The sequence below is a fragment of the Pristiophorus japonicus genome, chromosome 5, assembly GCF_044704955.1.
Source record: "Pristiophorus japonicus isolate sPriJap1 chromosome 5, sPriJap1.hap1, whole genome shotgun sequence".
Lineage (NCBI taxonomy): Eukaryota > Metazoa > Chordata > Chondrichthyes > Pristiophoridae > Pristiophorus > Pristiophorus japonicus.
This window is the reverse complement of record NC_091981.1, coordinates 46,617,173-46,635,380: the sequence shown is the minus strand read 5'-3', so window position 1 is coordinate 46,635,380 and position 18,208 is coordinate 46,617,173. Positions and strand designations below refer to the sequence as shown.

General features: G+C 45.0%; 1 protein-coding gene across 2 annotated transcripts in view; it reads left to right on the top strand.

Annotated features, from left to right (window-relative positions):
- osbpl10b (oxysterol binding protein-like 10b) overlaps positions 1–18,208 on the top strand; it is a 347,280-nt gene that overhangs the window by 238,572 nt on the left and 90,500 nt on the right. The window lies entirely within an intron of this gene.

The following is an 18,208-nucleotide window of genomic DNA, read 5'->3' as shown; positions in this document are numbered from 1 at the left end:
ACAACCAAAGTCAGAGTTCACTGGATGACGAAGGAGATGGAGATGGAGATAGAAATAGAGATAGAAGCAGAAAAAAGGACAGGTATGACAGATGTCAGGTGGAGAATACAAGTGAGAACCAGGCTGAATATAAAAAGTTCAGAGGGGAAGAGAAAAAGAAACTAAGAGGGGCAAAGAACAAGTATGAGAATAGATCATCAGCCAACATAAAAGGGAATCCAAAGTCTTCTATAGGCATATAAATAGTAAAAGGGTAGTAAGGAGGGGTGGGGATAATTGGGACCAAAAAGGAGACCGTCACATGGAGGAAGAGAGCATGGCGGAAGAGAACATGGCTGAGATCCTAATGCGTACTTTGCATTTGTCTTTGACAGCATCTTCTTCCTTGGTAAAGTCATAGTGAAAGAGGAGGTAGTTGATAGGATAAAAAGTGATAAAGAGGCAGTGCTAGAAAGGCTGTCTGTATTTAAAGTAGATAAGTCATCAGGATCGGATGGGATGCATCTTAGGATGCTGAGGGAAGTTATGGTGGAAATTGCAGAGGTACTGGCCATAATCTTCCAATCCTTGTTGGTAGTGCCAGAGGACTGGAAAATTACAACTGTAACATCCTTATTCGAAAAAGGGTACAAGGATAAACCCAGCAACTAAATGCCAGTCAGTTTAACCTCGGCAGTGGGGACTCTTTTAGAAACAATAATCGGGGACAAAATTAACAGTCACTTGGACAAGTGTGGATTAATTAAAGAGAGCCAGCATGAATTTGTTAAAGGCAAATCGCAACTAACTTGATTGAGTTTTTTGATGAGGTAACAGAGAGGATTGATGAGAGCAATGCAGTTGATGTGGTGTATATGGACTTCCAAAAGGCATTTGATAAAGTGCCACATAATAGGCTTGCCAGCAAAGTTGAAGGCCATGGAATAAAAGAGACAGGGCAGCATGGATACAAAATTGGCTAAGTGACAGGAAACAGAGAGTAACGAACGGTTGTTTTTCGGACTGGCGGAAGATTTTCAGTGGTGTTCCCCAGGGGTCGGGACTCTGACCACTTCTTCTCTTGATATATATTAATGGCTTGGACTTGGGTGTACAGGGCACAATTTCAAAATTTGCAGATGACACAAAACTTAGAAGTATAGTGAACAGTGAGGAGGATAATAATAGACTTCAGATGACTGGTGGAATGGGCAGAAATGTGGCAGGTGAAATTTAACACACAGTGCAAAATGATACATTTTGGTAGGAAGAACAATGAGAGGCAATATAAACTAAAGGGTACAATTCTAAAGCGGGTGCATGAACAGAGAGACCTGGGGGCATATGTGCACAAATCATTGAAGGTGGCAGGGCAGGTTGAGAAAGTGGTTAAAAAAGAATATGGAATCCTGGGCTTCATAAATAGAGGTCATGGACTAGAATTTCGTCAGGTTTGCGCCCGTTTTAGCGCCATTTTTGAGCGTTAAAAGTGTGCTTTTTGGCGCTAAAAAAATGTATTACAGTTTTGCAAGTTGCGCCGGAGATGAAAATTATCGGCCACCTTTTTTTTTGCTGTTTTTATGACGTTAATCGTCGTGCAATGCTCTGCTAAAGCAAAATTCGCCGGTTATAGCTATTTTTAGGGTCGGCGATAAAACCCGCACGAAAAAAATCAAGTCTTACCAGGTCCGACTCACAACGCACCCGGCGCTGATGGCGCTATCTTGAAAAACGGAGCAAGAGTTCAGTGCAGAAAAGGATTTAGAGGGGAGGCTGCATTTTACAGATTGAGCTTTTTGTAAGGACATTGTTTTTAAGGACATTTAAAAGAATGGAGTCTATGCTATCTCTGTCATTATAGCTGGCTGCTTTTTCTATGCAGCATAGACCTGGAAGACGGCTTACTCAACAGCATTTATGAGCGTAATCAAAGAGCTCACAGACATATAGGGAGGACGCCTTACTCCCAATGAGTATACAGGGAACAGTGCTCATACCTACACCTGTTTGAGGCACAGTGCATTAGAAGGCTGCGCTTTGGAAAAGAGGTGGTCACAGAGATATGCCAGCTCATAAAGGCAGACCTACAGCCTACCAGCTGGAACAGGATTGCACTGCCTGTCGAGGTGAAAGTAATTGCGACACTTGCCTTCTATGCCTCAGGCTCCTTTCAGGCATCAGCAGGGGACATATGCTGCATCTCCCAGCACACTACACATCGCTGCATTCGCCAGGTGATTATTGCACTGTATGCATGCAGGATGGACTTCATAAACTTCCCAATGATCAGGGAGGCACAGAATGAGAAGACTATAGGCTTTGCATGAATTGCTGGCTTCCCCAAGATGCAGGCTGCCATTGACTACGCACATCGCCCTGCGAGCACCATTCGAGGATCCAGAGGTTGACCGAAACCGAAAGGGATTCCACTCACTGAACATACAGATGGTGTGCGACTGTACTCAATGCATCATGGCAGTAAATGCACAATTTCCAGGAAGCATCCATGATGCTTTCATCTTGCGTGAGAGCAGTGTCTCTCACCTGTTTGAGCGTCAGCCACAAAGCCAGAGCTGGATGCTGGGGGACAAAGGTTCATGACCCCCCTCCGCATCGCTACAATAACAGCCATATAGCCACATGCAATATTGTCAAAGACAATTGGAGTGCTCAAGCAACGCTTCCGATGCCCTGCAATACTGCCAACAGCAGGTCTCTGAGTTCATTGTGTTGTGCTGTATGCTACACAACTTAGCCATCATGAGGGGACAGGATTTGCCACTGGGGATTGTAGAGGTGGGGGGGGGGAGGAGGAGGAGAAGCCTGTCGATGAACCCTTGTTACCACCACCCCCACCACAGGGTAGGCCTCATGGAGCTTTCGCCAATACAAAAGCCTTACGTCAGCAGCTAATAATTCAGCGCTTTGCATGAAGGCTAAACGGCACGTTTAATCGTTGACTGCCCATTCTATCCCACCATGTTGACTATTTCCCCCTGTTCTGTAAATGAGACACTGCACAAGATTGGTTAAGGTGAAAAAAACAATTTAAATTTATTAAAAATGTTTACATTAATGAAACTTTGTAAACTTTAATTTAGTAACTTGAATAAAATTTTTCAATGTTAACGTTTGTCAACTTTATTTAAATAACAACAACCCCTGCACCAAACATCCTTCAGCTGCAGCCACCTTTATCCCCCTAATTTGAACCCCCCGCCCCCGTCGATTGTTGCCCTTGCCCCTACCCATGTTGGGCCCAAGATGTTTTTTTAGCAACACGCCCAGAGTGCCGGTGTTGTTGGAGGAGAGAAGTAAGAGATGCCATTAGACCCCCTGGAGAAGCTGGGGCTGTGAAAGGTCCGGCTTCTGAGTGGCAAGCCTGTTGCTCAGCCTCACCACTCACTGGTGGTGTCAGTCTGGGTGGCATGACACACGGGACTGGAGTGCTATGAGTCGAGACCGTCAATTGTCACTGGGCATTGACGGCCTCGGTGTTCTCCCTTGTTTCAACTACAAGCTGCGAAAAACCATCCCTTTTGTCCGCAGATAGTGTTGCAATGTTTCCGGAAATCCCACCCAGGACCTCGAGGAGCTGTCGGCTGAGCTGGATGCTCTCCCCAGACAGTCCCACCAAATCCAGGTGCGCACCTGCTGCCGACTCAGCCTCCGCAGAGACGGCATATGTGATTCAACCTTGGGGGTTTGTTGCTGCAACCCACTTGGACCCGGGGCCTCAGATGTTGGATAACCACGAAATGTGGTGTCCTCATCTGACTAACTGGTGGCTGCAGCTGAAGTCCTTAATGCTTGCGTGGGCTCCCCCACACCCACCCCCACCAACCCCCCTGCTTTGGTCCTCCTCGCATGGAGGTTCCTCAGCGTGGCTAATGTCTGTCCGGCGAGGTGTGGTGGCTTCCACTCCTGGATGTGAGGCTCGGAATCCACATCTGCAAAATAGAAAACAACAGACGACTGGTTAACAACAGACAGCAGGGGAGGGGGCAAGGTGACATGAGTAGGGTCACATAGCGTAGGCTCATTTGAAGGACCACCACTACTGCATTACATGTTGACGACAGACAGTACATCGCATTACCCGAACCCTAGCCCACAGAGCATAAAATTGACCAAACCCAGACCGTGGATTTTGAGAACTTACCCTTACTGTCAAACGAGGGCTCAGAACCTCCATGGGTAGTTGCTCTCTGCGAGGCACCCATCAGACCTGTCACGCGACTTTCAAGCTGGGTGAATGGGAATAGTTTGGGATCGCCACCAGTGCGCCGCTGCTCCTGGTGGTTGTGAGACAACTTTCCCTGCAAAGCTGACAATATAAATGGACATGTGTAAAGGCGTACACACCCCACGCGCACAGCCCACACACCACACATACGCTGACCCCCATCTCTCTCTCTCTCTCACCTCACAACTTTCCTTGCAAAGATGGACATGAGATGATGTGTAAAGGCTCTGACACCCCTGCTCCCCCCTTCTCTCAAGTAATTGGAGTGCATCAATAAAAAGATTACGACCCAGCAATAATCATTCCACCTTGTCCAACACTGGGCATGGTCCCTCCTGATACAGTCGACTGAGGAAACCACCTCAGTCACACTTTTCCACAGACGTTTTACATGGGATGGGGAGAGTTTTGCATGACCTTTCTTCGAAATCTCCCCCCGTCTGCTTTCTACAGCAGTAATGAGGGCCTCATTTGCATCAGGAGTGAATTTCCTGGACCTTTTTCCCATCGAAATCACCCTGCATTTTTTTATTTCACATGAACTCTGCTGTCTTCGATCCTGCTGGCCTCAAAAATGGCTGATTCAGCCCTGGGTGTACTGCGCGGGTGCACCCGACACGTGACTAGGATCACGGGGAAAAAACGGATGAAAAAAGTCGGCAAAAAATAAATAACATTTGCGCATGCGCAGAAGGTCCGTTTTTTTAAAACTTCAGGAGCTTCGATTTGGGCGCACAAATATTCTTGTGCAACGCTGTTTTTATCGCTAGCGCCATTTACCGTTTGACAAATTTAAAGAGCTTATTTTCTAGCGGTATTTCGGCGATTTAAAAAAAGACTAACCACGATTAGAGCTAAAAAAAACAGTGCTGCCGCTAATTGGCACATTTCTAGCTCATGAAGAGTACAAAAACAGGGAAGTTATGATAAACTGTTATAAAACACTGGTTTGGCCTCAACTGGAGTATTGTGTCAAATTCTGGACATTGCACTTTAGGAAGAATGTGAAGGCCTTCGAGAGGGTGCAGAAAAGATTTACAAGAATGGTTCCAGGGATGGGGGCTTCAGTTACGTGGATAGACTGGAGAAACTGAGGTTGTTCTCCATAGAGTAGAGAAGGTTGAGATTTGAGAGAAGTGTTCAAAAATCATGAGGGGTCTAGACAGAGTAGATAGAGATAAACTACTCCTGTTGGCGGAAGAGCCGAGAACCAGATGAGACAGATTTAAAGTGATTGGCAGAAGAACCAAAAGCGACATGAGGAAAACCGTTTTTACATGACAAGTGGTTAGGATCTGGGCTAGACTGCCGACAGGGTGCCGGAGGCAGGCTCAGTTGTGCTTTGAAAAGGGAATTGGATAAGCATCTGAAGGAAAAAAAATTGCACAGTTACAGGGAAAGGGCCAGGGAGTGGGACTAGCTGAAGTGCTCTTGCAGGAGAGCTGGCACGGGCTCGAAGGGCCAAATGGTCTCCTACTGTGCTGTGATCATTCTAAGATTTCTGAATAGCGTGAACAGGAAACTAGGAACAGGTTCCTGTGAAATGCTGCCATTTATTGCCACCTTTTTGCCTCCTACTGACAAACCAGTTTTTAATCCCACTCTCTAATTTGGCATTCATTTCATAAGCCTATTGCATATTCCTACTTGTGGAACTCTCTGAAAAGCGTTTTGAAATTCAAAGTAAATTATATCGACTGTATATCACATCAAAGAATTGCCACTGATTAGTGAGGCATGGCATACTGCTTCTAAATTCAGTTTGCGTACTCTTTATGGCATTGCCTGCTTTTCAGAAGAACAATACCATGCCACATACCAGTGTCAAGCATGTTCTCCAATATAGATGTTAGACTAATTGGTCTGTAATCTCCAGATTTATGTAGTTTTGATTCCTTTTCTTTTTGAATAGACCCTCAGGTACAGCTCTAGTATGCATATAAGCTTCTTAAAAATATTACTAAGTTATATTCCTAAGTTGTGGAGCTAGGTTAGGAACATAGGAATTGCAAGATAAAGAAAGATCAAGGTCCATCTGGTTCAACTTCTAGCACCCTGGTAGTCGCATAATATAACGGTAAAGGTATTGTTGAATAATCATGGCAATCAATCTCTGTCAATTAGTGTACAACAGACTCAAAGACATGCGTTGAGGAAAAACCCCAGTGTGGAAAGCTTTGGGAACCATAGATCCAAAGTCACCTGCTGCTCCCAAGTATGTTACACATACCTTATGTAATGTATCAAATTTAACATCATAGGCAGTCCCTCGAAACGAGGATGACTTGCTTCCACGCCAAAAAGGAGTGATTTCAGGTGTTTCAATGAAGGACCTAATATTCTAGGTCTCGAACTACATCCTGAAGGGTGGAAGATGCCTGTGCGTGGATTTTTTTAACGTGGGGTGGCCATTGCACACTAGCCACCACACGGACTTGACAGAGCTAGGTCGTGATCCAGTGGCAAGGATTACCCAAGACGACTGGAGACCTACTCTGCTGAACGAACCTAGTGTGCACACATATCACATTGTGGGCTGGCCCGTGCTGCTCCTGGGTCCTTGGCTCTTCTGGCCCCGAACTCACGCCTCTTCTGGGCCCCGATCACGTCCCTCTATAATCTCTCGCCGCTTCTTCACCCTGACCTCGCTCCTGCTGTACCTGCCCATGCTCCAATCACCGACCTGGACCTTGATGTCCCACTTCACTGCCATCGCCCTCCTATACCAGTTCGCGCTGTACCTTGAAGTGGTACACTGCCCAAGGCCGTCGCTCGCTGCTCCTTTTATGGCCCCGACCTGCCGCTGATGGTCTCTCGCAGGTTGGGGCTGCCATGCTGTACAAGTTGTTGTTGTCAACAGAGCTTGGTGTATCAAATTACACATATACTGTATCACAACTTTCTGAAAGAAATCTAATTTGCATTTGAATGAATCAACACTATCTGCTTCCACTATCTTCTTTGGATCCTGTTTCATAGATTTACCACTTGCTCAAAGAAATAATGGCCCCGATATTTTCAGGGAAGTAGAATGGAAGAAACCCGACGAGACCAGGGATGCGGATGTTTCTGCAGTATTAATTTTTTTTCCCGTTTCCCACCTGTCAGCCGGCCAAATTGACAGGCTGGCCAACTGCCGGGCAGGAAAACCAGCAGTGTATGTTTCCAGAAATCACGACTGTAGGGCAGGCTTCAGTTGTGAGGGGGTCGGCAATCGTGGGGCAAGCTTCAGATTGGGGCGGAGGTGATCGATCGTGGGGCTGGCTTCAGCTGAGGCCGGCAATTGCGGGGCAGCCTTCAGATTGAGTCTGGAGGAGGGGGGATGGTCAGCAGTCGAGGGGTAGGCTTCAATTGGGGGAGTTGGCAATTACGGATCAGGCTTCAGATTGGGGGTGGGGGGAGGGGAATTCGACGATCACAGCACGGGCCAGAGAGAGGCTTCCATCAAAAGAAAGGAGGCTGAAAGCTTGCTCTCAAAGGGGCTTTGAAAGCACTCCTGCTCCTCCTATCCATAAGGAATGCTGTAAAAAGCATTCTGGAGTCAGCAACTCCTGCCTCCATTTCGCTGCCGGGTTTCTCAAGCCCTGGGAAACCCAGCCAGCAGCAGTTAATTTTAAAGCAAGCTCCCAATTGCACTGTGGAAGCCTAATTTACACTTGATAAAGAAGTACCCGGCCTCTTCCCATCTCCGTAAAAAGGACAACGGGTGCATACACATCGGGTTTGTAACACGTTCCCAGTTTTTAGGTTTTAACCCCTCCTCCCCATCGTGGGGGGAGATGGGGTGGTTAATATCAAGCCCAATGTAGATTCGTTTTGCATTTACTTCAAGCGCAGGCCATGTCCTCTGGTTCTAGTGTTCTGGACAAGTTGCAACCGCTTGTGATGGTCTACATTTATTCAGTCCCTTTAGAATCCTTCAAACAGCAATCATACTTCCTTTTCACCTTCACTTTTCCAGTGAGGACATGCCCAGTTTACATAATCACCTGTCATAATCCAATCCCTCCAGTCCCTCAATCATTTTGGTTGCTCTGTTTTGTATCCTTTCAATAACTGTAAAATTATTTCCCACTGCAGCAACCAGAACTGTACACAATATTCTAAGTGGTCGCACCAATGATTTATAAAATGGCAGGATTATTACCTTGATTTTTTAGCTCAATATTTGACCTTTTAAAACACCTCAACATCTGATTTGCTTTTATCACTGCCACCTCACATTATTGATAGTTTCAATCTATTGGCAATCAGGATCCCCCGATTTATAATTTTCCCTGCATATTGTTTTCCTTCCATTAATAGACTCTTCTTGATTTTTTTTGTCCCTATGTTAAGCACTTTGCAATTCTTTGTCAGATCACAAACGCCAGAGGTCACCTTGCACACATCAAGGATCACCCTGCGCTAATGCTCTTAGCCAAAAGGCCTAGAGCCCAAGCACCGTTCCTGGAAGTACTGCAATACCAGGTTCGTGCCATGGAGGTGGATGGGTCAGCAACCCCACACACCTCCGTGGAGGTGGATGGGTCAAACCACCCCACCCACCTCCATTTCTCTGCATTGCTCTGCCACCTGTCTGCCAATTCCCAAGTATATGCAAATCTTATGTAGCTTATTCTGTTCAGCTTTGGAATCTACCACTTTCATTGGCTTTGTATTACCTGCAAATTTAGACATTGTGCTTGTGACACCTGGCTCACTAAAACGCATGTCTTCAGCACTATAATCAAGCAGTGTTTAACCATAACAATGAACTGTTCAAAAAGTACAGAGTAGTGATTGCTTAAGTTCCATAAGTGGAAACATGTTCACTAACAAATCATATAGTTAAAGTATTGGCATACTCAGACAGATATATCTATACTGAAGCACAGCTTAGAATCATAGAATGATATGGCATAGAAGGAGGCAATTCAGCTCATTGTGCCTGTGCCAGCTCTTTGGTAGAGCTATTGAATTAATTCCACTCCCCTGCTCTTTCCCCATAGCCCTGTAAAATGTTTTCCCTTCAAATATTTATCCAATTCTCTTTTGAATATTGAATCTGTTTCCGCTATCCTTTCAGACGGTGCATTCCAGATCACAATTTGTTGTGTTTAAAAAAGAATGTTTCCTCATGTTGCCTCTGGTTCTTTATAGTATGGAGACCAGAACTGTGCCCAATACTCTTGTGTACAGCCTGATCAGCGTCCTATTCAAATTTAGTATAACTTAACTACTTTTGAATTCTATACCCGTAGAAATAAATCCCAGAGCTTTGTTAGCATTTTTAATTGCTTTGCTGACTAGCAATACTGCTTTTAATGATTTGTTCACCTGTATCCCCAGATTATTTTGCTCTTCTATCCCATACAGTTTCTTATTTTCTATGGTGTAGGTGATTTCTGTTTTTTCCTAAGTGCATCACCTCACATTTATCTATGTTAAAGTTAATTTGCCACTTAACTGCTGTCAAATAGGTGGAGAATTTGGCCCTGAAATTCCGGTCGGAGGCTTCCCGCGGGCAATTGCCTCCGACCGGAAATTACCTGTTGGTCCCGGATTCCGGTGGGGCAGCCTTCTCTTCCCACGCTACGAAGCGCGCTCCAGTCTTCGAGGTTCCCACACAGAAGGTGCAGTCAGGTACAGTATTCTCAATTATAGCAATGGGAACTCCGTATCTACGAGTTCTCATTGGATTTTTTTTCTCAATTAATATCAAACACAGTAACACCAAATAAAAAACACACCTCACATAATTAAAATTAATTGAAATTAACGTTAATAAATACGTGGGAGAAAACAAATTTTTCCCGAGTTTTTAAAAAAATTTTTAATTGCGGTTTAAAATAAATTTAACGTAGTGGGCAGGGTTTTAAAAAATAAAATGTGTATTTTTAATTTTATTTTTTATGTTTTAAGTGTGTTTTAAGACTCTTACGCCTGTAAGTGTAGGCTATGTATCTGCTTTTTATCAGGCACAAGAGTTTTGAGGATATTTGCTGGGCAAGATATGGGTAAATATCGCAATCTTGCCCTTGCAAATGTCCTCTCTGCCGATATGCGGATGAGCTGTCAAGCTGGAGCTTGACAGATTGGAAAAGCCGGTTTTCAGCACGTGCGCATTGTGCGCTGAAAACCGGCTTTTGCGATGCCTTCCCGGGTCCGTGGGCACTCCGTACAGACTCATGGGGCCCAAGTTTCCACATGATAAAAAACGGGCGCCTCTCCGAGCTGGGCGCCCGTTTTTCGCGCCTAAAACGGCGCCGGAAAAAAAAGAGCGATTCTGGAGCGCTTTGCAGCTCCTTGTCTGCTTGGCGTGGCGCCCAGGGGGGCGGAGCCTACACTCGCGCCGATTTTGTAAGTGGGAGGGGGCGGCTACTATTTAAATTAGTTTTTTTCCTGCCGGCAACGCTGCATGTGCGCGTTGGAGCGTTCGCGCATGCTCAGTGTGAAAAAAACATTGGCACTCGGCCATTTTTGTAGTTCTTTGTAGTTCTTTGTAGCTGTTTAGTTTTTGAACATTTTTTAATAAAAGTACATTGCCATCAGCACAGACGCTTCTTGTAGCAGTGAGAAGGGTGCAGGAAGCCTCAGAAAGTTGAGGCATCCGTTTCCCGACGACCTCCCCCTTTTGCCGTCGGGAAATGGCTCCTCAATTTCTGAGGCTTCCTGCAGCCTTCTCTCTTTCCCGCCAGCCGTCTGGAACGGCTCCATTCCCTCCCCACCCCCCCCCCCCCCCCGCGTTCGGTCGGCTCCCCCCCTCCCGCTCGCGTTCGGTTGGCTCCCTTCCCTCCCCCGCGTTCGTCAGCTCCCTTCCCGCCCCCCCCCCCCCCCACCTCGTTCGTCGGCTCCCTTCCCGCCCCCCCCCCCCCCCACGTTCGGACGGCTCCCTCCTCCCCCCCCCCCCCCGGCCCGCGTTCAGTCGGCTCCCTCCTCCCCCCGCCCGCGTTCGGTCGGCTCCCTCCTCCCCCCGCCCGCGTTCGGTCGGCTCCCTCCTCCCCCCGCCCGCGTTCGGTCGGCTCCCTCGTTTTGTGAGGCTTGCTGCACCATTCTTCCTGGCTGAAGCACTTTCACACAGGTAGGAAGATGGTTTATTTAATCTTTTCTTTGCTTATAAATGTTTATTCAGGTTGGATTTATTTGTATAATATTTGTATAAGTATAAATAAGGATTGATTGTAGAATTTAATGAGTTCCCTTCCCCCCCCCTCCCCCCCCACCTCGTTCTGGACGCCTGATTTGTAACCTGCGCCTGATTTTTTAATGTGTAGAACAGGTTTTTTCAGTTCTACAAAAATCTTCACTTGCTCCATTCTACTTTAGTTTGGAGTACATTTTCACTGTGGAAACTTTCAAATCAGGCGTCAGTGGCCGGACACGCCCCCTTTTGAAGAAAAAATTCTGTTCCAAAGTAGAACTGTTCTACCTGACTAGAACTGCAGAAAAATAAATGTGGAGAATTACGATTTCTAAGATAGTCCATTCTCCACCAGTTGCTCCTAAAAATCAGGCGCAAATCATGTGGAAACTTGGGCCCCAAGAGGCCAGAATTTCTGGGCCAATAACTTTCTAGATTAATGAAGGATACCACAGGTACAGGAGCCGAAATTGGTCAAACACATGATTCGCCCGTTTTTCGGCGGTGTGTCATTTTTTTGACCTCCTGGTACCGCTGGGGCTGAGTGGACGGGAATTTCATCCCACTTTTCTTGGCAGTAAACTGAGTGGAGTGCAGCGGGCGGGAGCAGAGTGCAGCCGGTGGTGTGCGGCGGAGGAGGCTTTTCACTCGGGGAACCTTCGGCTCCCGAGAGGCACCGACGAGAGGCCAGAGACTGCTGGCCTGAGAGCACTGTCGGGGTGGGGATGGGGGGGATCACTGTGGGGCAGCCTGAGATCGCTGTGGGGGGGAGATTTCTGTGAGGGCGGGGCGGTGGGGGGGACAGAAAGATCGCTGTGGGGACGGGGGGGACAGAGATCGCTGTGGGGGGGAGATTGCTGTGTGGCGGGGCAGGGGTGGAACAGAGATCGCTGTGGGGCGGGGGGGAGAGATAGAATAGATTGCTGTGTGGGGGCGTGGGTGGTTGGGAATGGTCACTGTGTGGGGGGGGGGGTGGGAGAGAGAAAGAGATTGCTGTGGGGAGGGAAGGAAAGAGATCACTGTGGGGAGGGGAGGAAAGAGATCGATGGGGGGAGGGAGGAGGAAAGAGATCGCTGTGGGGGGAGGGGGAGGAAAGAGATCGCTGTGGGGGGAGGGGGAGGAAAGAGATCGCTGTGGGGGTGGGGAGGAAAGAGCGCTTGGGGGGGGTGGGGAAAGAGCGACTGGGAGGGGTGGGAAAGACTAATAAAATGTTTATTATACTACATTAAAGAAGGACTAAATGGCTTTATGAGACCATTTATATTATTGCTTAATACGAGAAATACTATAATCCATTTAAAAATACATCAAACTGTGGAGAACAATAAAGATTAAACAAACCCGCCCACTTAAGATCCACTTAAATGCACCTTCTCCAGGACGGTACGCATTTCCGGCGGTGTGTCGGCGGTCTGCATGGGCAGGCGATGTGCATACCGCCCGGCGGTATGTTACTGATGAATTTTCGGCCAGGCGGTATGTCGGTGGTATGTAGGTGTTTTTTCACCAAAATTGCATTTTTGGGTGGTTAGTGGTATGTCAACCAATTTCTGGCCCATAGAGTAAGTGTGACGGATCACAGATAACTACGTATAGCAGAATCGGAGAGAAATTAGAAAGGAAATAAAGGTTGAACCTCTCGGGTCTGGGACTCTGGTCCAAAAACATCTGTGTTCAGCATCCGTGGCTGAACTGCTGCTTTCCTGGGCTTGGAGCTCACTGTTAAGTGATCCTGTGATGCTCAGCATCTCACTCTGCTTCTTCATTGTGAAATTGTGGGACTTGACGACGCAGTCAAGGGGCGTCAGACCTGAGACAGACAGAGAAATGACCAATCACCAACATTCCCCCTTTCTCCTCCCTCACTCAGCGATCACCAGCACTGACCTCCCATGGTTCGAAAAATTATCTGTTTTGGCCAGGTGCCGGAACAGAGAGGTTCGACCTGTATTTAATTTTAGACTATTCTTACTATTCCTAATCATTTAAACCTCTATTCGTGCTCTACCTGCATTTACTGTAATTTCTAGTTATTTGAAGCAGATGGTGCTATACAAGAGGCACTATTTGAACCTTGGAATATTTTGTCTAAAGAAAAGTGCGACAGCCTCGGACTTGCTCAAGTGTTGCATGCAGTTATCACATAACTTAACATAGGTGTTTGGTATTCAGCCCAGTTCCTCTGCAATTATATTGGAATCGTACTCTGCTTGCTTTCTTGTTTTAATGAAAGTAAAATGCTCATTGAACTTTTTGTGTTTACGCAAGAGTCACTTTATGCTGTCCTCAGTGGTAAGTAATAAGGATGGGGAAAGGGGAAGGATTTCTATTGAACATAGTTTTATTTTTGTAAATGTGCCTCCTTATTTTATTTTTGTGTTTGCGGGTGATGTTTTTGTATATTAACATCAGTAAATTAATATAATTGATGATGAAGCCGATTTATACCTGCCTAAGGGTTTGGCTCTCCCGGTACCTTTTGAATACTATATATCTCTGGCTTGTATTGATTTTTTTCAGTTGGCTGCTATTTAATAATACTGGAGGCTGAGTGAAATGTTTATTGTACCAAACACAAATGAATGTTGATTTGCTTTTGCTTGCTGATGTGTTAAGTGCTTGTGCTCACTGGATGTATAGCAGGTGGGGATCTCAGTTCAAGTGAAGTAAACATCAGTTTCTACATCAGTAAATTTCTTACCATGACAGCTTGTTGATTATTGATACAATAGAAATATACATTAATGCTAGTGATTTACATTGGTAGCTGTGTAAATATGTTCAATCTATTTTCCAAACCAACATTAATTTACACTCCAGTGCGAATATTGGTGCATGGTTCATGAATATATTCTGTTAGTTTTTACAATTTTGAGGTGTCAGGAAAATATTAGTGAATTAACTCTCATAACGAACATCTCTAAGAAAATTTAAAATGTTGCAATATTTCACACTAATTCAACAAGCATATTGAGTGCTGCTATGCTGCTGAACACCATTTTATCCCATTCATGATGAAGGCTTTTATATATTGGAAAATTTAGATAGTTAACAGGTTATCTATTTCTACCATAAGTTTTTTTAAATTTCCACCATACCTGACTGGTAGAACTGACCCTCTCCAAATATTACTTTTAAAAATTACTTTTTAACACCCTGCTGAGAGATGTAGTAGAGCAGCATTGGTTGACTTGCCCACCAGTTTCCCCCTCTTTAATGTTCTAATTTTCTTTCAACTTTTAGTCCTTATTTCCAGGTTTAATTCAGGAATTTATTGTTCTAGCATCCAGATGATGAGCTAAACAATAAGAACATTAAGCCTGAAATTTGGGTTGGAGGCTTCCTTCGGATGAATACCTCCAACCTGAGAATTTTTTACGAAAGTACCTGGTGGTCCTGGAGGCGCCTGAGATTCTGGTGGGAGGCCTTCTCTTCCTGCACTTCGGAGCACACCCCGTCCTCGGTAGAAGCTGGAGCCACGTGTGATTGGACAACCAATCACTGTACAGTATTCTCATTGATAGCAGTGAGAACTCCGTGTCTCCGAGTTCTTCTTGCTATCAATGAGGGGAAAAAAACATATTAAACACAACATAAAAAATAAAAAAAACACCTCATATTTAAAATTAATTGAAATTAAAGTTAATTAAATGTTTTAGAAAAAATATATTTTTTGCATTTTAATGTGTTTTAATAGGATTTAAACTAAACTTGCCTTAGCGGACAGGGTTTTTAACATAAAAATGTGTTTTTAAATTTTATTTTTAAATGTTTTAAAACTCTTACACTGGTAAAAGTAGGCAATGCGCAGGCGCAAGAGTTTTAAGGACATTCGCTGGGCAAGAGTTGGGCAGATAGCCCAATCTCGCCCGCGCGAATGACCTGGCTATGGGGATGCAGAGGATCTGTCAAGCCAAAACTTGACAGATCGGAAAAGCCGGTTTTTGGCGCATCCGAAAACTGGCTTTTGCGGGACCTCACCGGGTCTGTACGTAATCCGTATGGACCCGGCGAGGACGGAATTTTAGCCTCTAAGTTTTTTTATATAGTTTGCTGTTTTTTTAATACATGAACTCTTTGAGACGTATGTAGCTGCATAAATATGTTCAGTCTATTTTCCAAAGCAACAAGAGGTAACCTAATCGAGGTTTTTAGGATGATGAGGTTTTGATATAGCAGATAGAGAAAAAATATTCCCCCTGGCGAGTTGGTCACTAGCTAGAGGTCATAGATATTCTCTAGAGGGGTGATGACATTTTTTTCACTGAGTTGTTGGGATCTGGAACATACTACCTGAATAGTTGGTGGAATCTGGTTCCATAAATAATTTTCAAAGGGAGTTGGACAGATACTTGAGGATGAGGAACTTACAGGGATACAGACAAAAAGCGGGGATGTGAGACTAAGCACAACTGCTCTTTCAAAGAGCCAGCACAGACACAAAGGGCCAAATGGCCTCTTTCTGTGCTGTAAATTTCTACTAATTCTGTGTGGTAGTGTGGGTGCTGGAAGGTAAATAAGCTTTTAACCCATGCCTCTTCTTCCTAAACTAAAGGATGTACTTGTTATGCAGTTCCTCTAGATCAGCCCGAGTCAATGATGTATGGCTGATTAAATTAACCTAAAATGGCTGTTTTTAACTACCGTACTAATTGACAGCTATTGCCACCAATAATGTCCGTTATTGCGGTGGCTTAGGCTTCTGTTTTCTAGCATTGGAATTCACTGCTGATCGCAGAAGACCTACTGTTGTAACTTTCAAGATGGGCGACGTGGCGTTGCTTTTGATAAATTGGAGAATGTTCTGTTTTATGCCGTATACACGATACAAATGCTTTTAGAAAACCACCTGACTCCCAAATTGACTTTATGTCTGCCAGTATTTCAATGTGCTGTATTTATTTTCTTTATTTCAAGTTATTTATCATTCTTCCCCTCTTTAGTCTCCCTTCTCCAAGCATCATTCCCGGATCAGAAAACAGCCAAGCTACTTGGTCCCAACCCTTTGTTTGAAAATGACCCTGTATAACTACCATCTGATGTTTCCCCTTTCTTAGAAACCCTAGTTTCCATTTGTTACTTTTCCCATAATGGTATGAACCTAGAACCCAATACCATATTACATGGCATAGTTCATTGCAACTCAAACTTACTGCCACCTTGCTGCAAGCACATTTCTTTTATTTATTACTATCAATATGATTGCAACAATATTAAGATGCTTTAAAAGTTGCACTGGATTTTGCTGTATGATTTGTTGTGTCATTTGAACAGTTGCATTATATCCTTTCATTAGTGGTATTCAGGGGTCCTGCATTATGATGAAAAAGGTATGGTAAGTATCAGAATCAAAGCAACTTGAGAACATGTGGTTAGGGCATAACAAGATTTTTTTTTACAGTGTAACATTGTTTTTCAGTACTTTCTACAGGTGCAGCATTGAAAATCCGGAGTTCCGGAATATTCCGGACCGATCGGTGGCAGGGTCATCTAGAATCCGTAAAATGTTCCGGAATCGCTGATCATGCCGACCTCAGGGTCCCGCCGCTGCCCAACCTTGGGCCTCATCTCACTGCCACTTGCCTCGCCCCGCTCGGCGCCACTGCCCTTGCCTCGCCGCCCGAGCACCCACTCGGTGGCGGGACCCCACCCGACAACCTCATCGGCCAGTGGGCCCGAGCAGCTCCTCGGCGGGAACCCCACTCCTCCCCCCACCCTCTTTGTGACATTCCGAATTCCGGAAATACCCGAACCTGGGCTCGAGTGTGTCCAGATTCGTGACACCAAAAAGACAATCAAAAGTCCGGAAAAGCCCAGAATCCGGAATGGCCTCGATCCCGAGGCTTTTGGATTCTCGACGCTGCACCTGTATACATATTCTCTATTGCATAGATTGCATTCACATGGTAATTAATTATTTCTGCTTTGAAGGTACTAATTCAATCAAGTGGTTCTGATTTCTTAACTTGGATTTTTACTTTTTTTCTAAAATATTTGAACATTGCTTTACAATCTTGCTTGTGGGAATGTGACCCTGTAATGAGGGCATGCAGCCTCTCCTGTGCCCCTCCATACTCAATCACATACCTCCTACAATTCTTACATGTGGATTATTTCAAGAATAAACAAAGACTCAGAAGATGTTACAAGAGTATATTGTGCTTGGATTTAGAGAGGGTAGCTGAGCATCATGCTATGCTTAGGTGACCACCAAGCCAGGCATAATGCCCTCCTAAAGCCTGGAGCAGCGCCCTCCAAAGGTTTTCCTGTCTATTGGAGAAATGCCCAAGATTTTCATGCTGTATTGCTTAGTTTGAGAACTCTGGGTGAGAATTTAGACTAGCATCACTCCATTCCATGGCACTCAATAATGCAAGACTGAATTGCCTTAAACTCATTAAAATGTGTTTCTTTTTGACGGATTATCATTGTGTAAAAGCACACTGCATGTGGTGCAGGCTCTATCATGTTGATTATTTAGAGAATAACAAAGAGTCAGAACATGTTACAAGAGTATATTGTGCTTGGATTCAGTGTCAACCAAACCTTAAGAATGTGAATATGTTCTCAAGCCTTTTCTTTCGTGCTTTCTTGTTTAAGGTTTCCTTTGGGAATTTGTTTTGGAGGGAGAGCCACAGGCACCCTTCTCTTTCACTCGCCAACATGCAGCCAGTTTAGAAAGCATTGACAGGTTTCAGAGAGCAGTTCACCTACCTGGCCTCTTGACCAGCCAATATATAGTCCAGGGAGATCAGAGGGACCTTGGGGGGAAATATCTATCAATAATTAAAATATGATCATTGTTTCTAGGTAGCTCCTCAGTACATGAAAAATAATTAATTTATATGTATTTTTTCAAG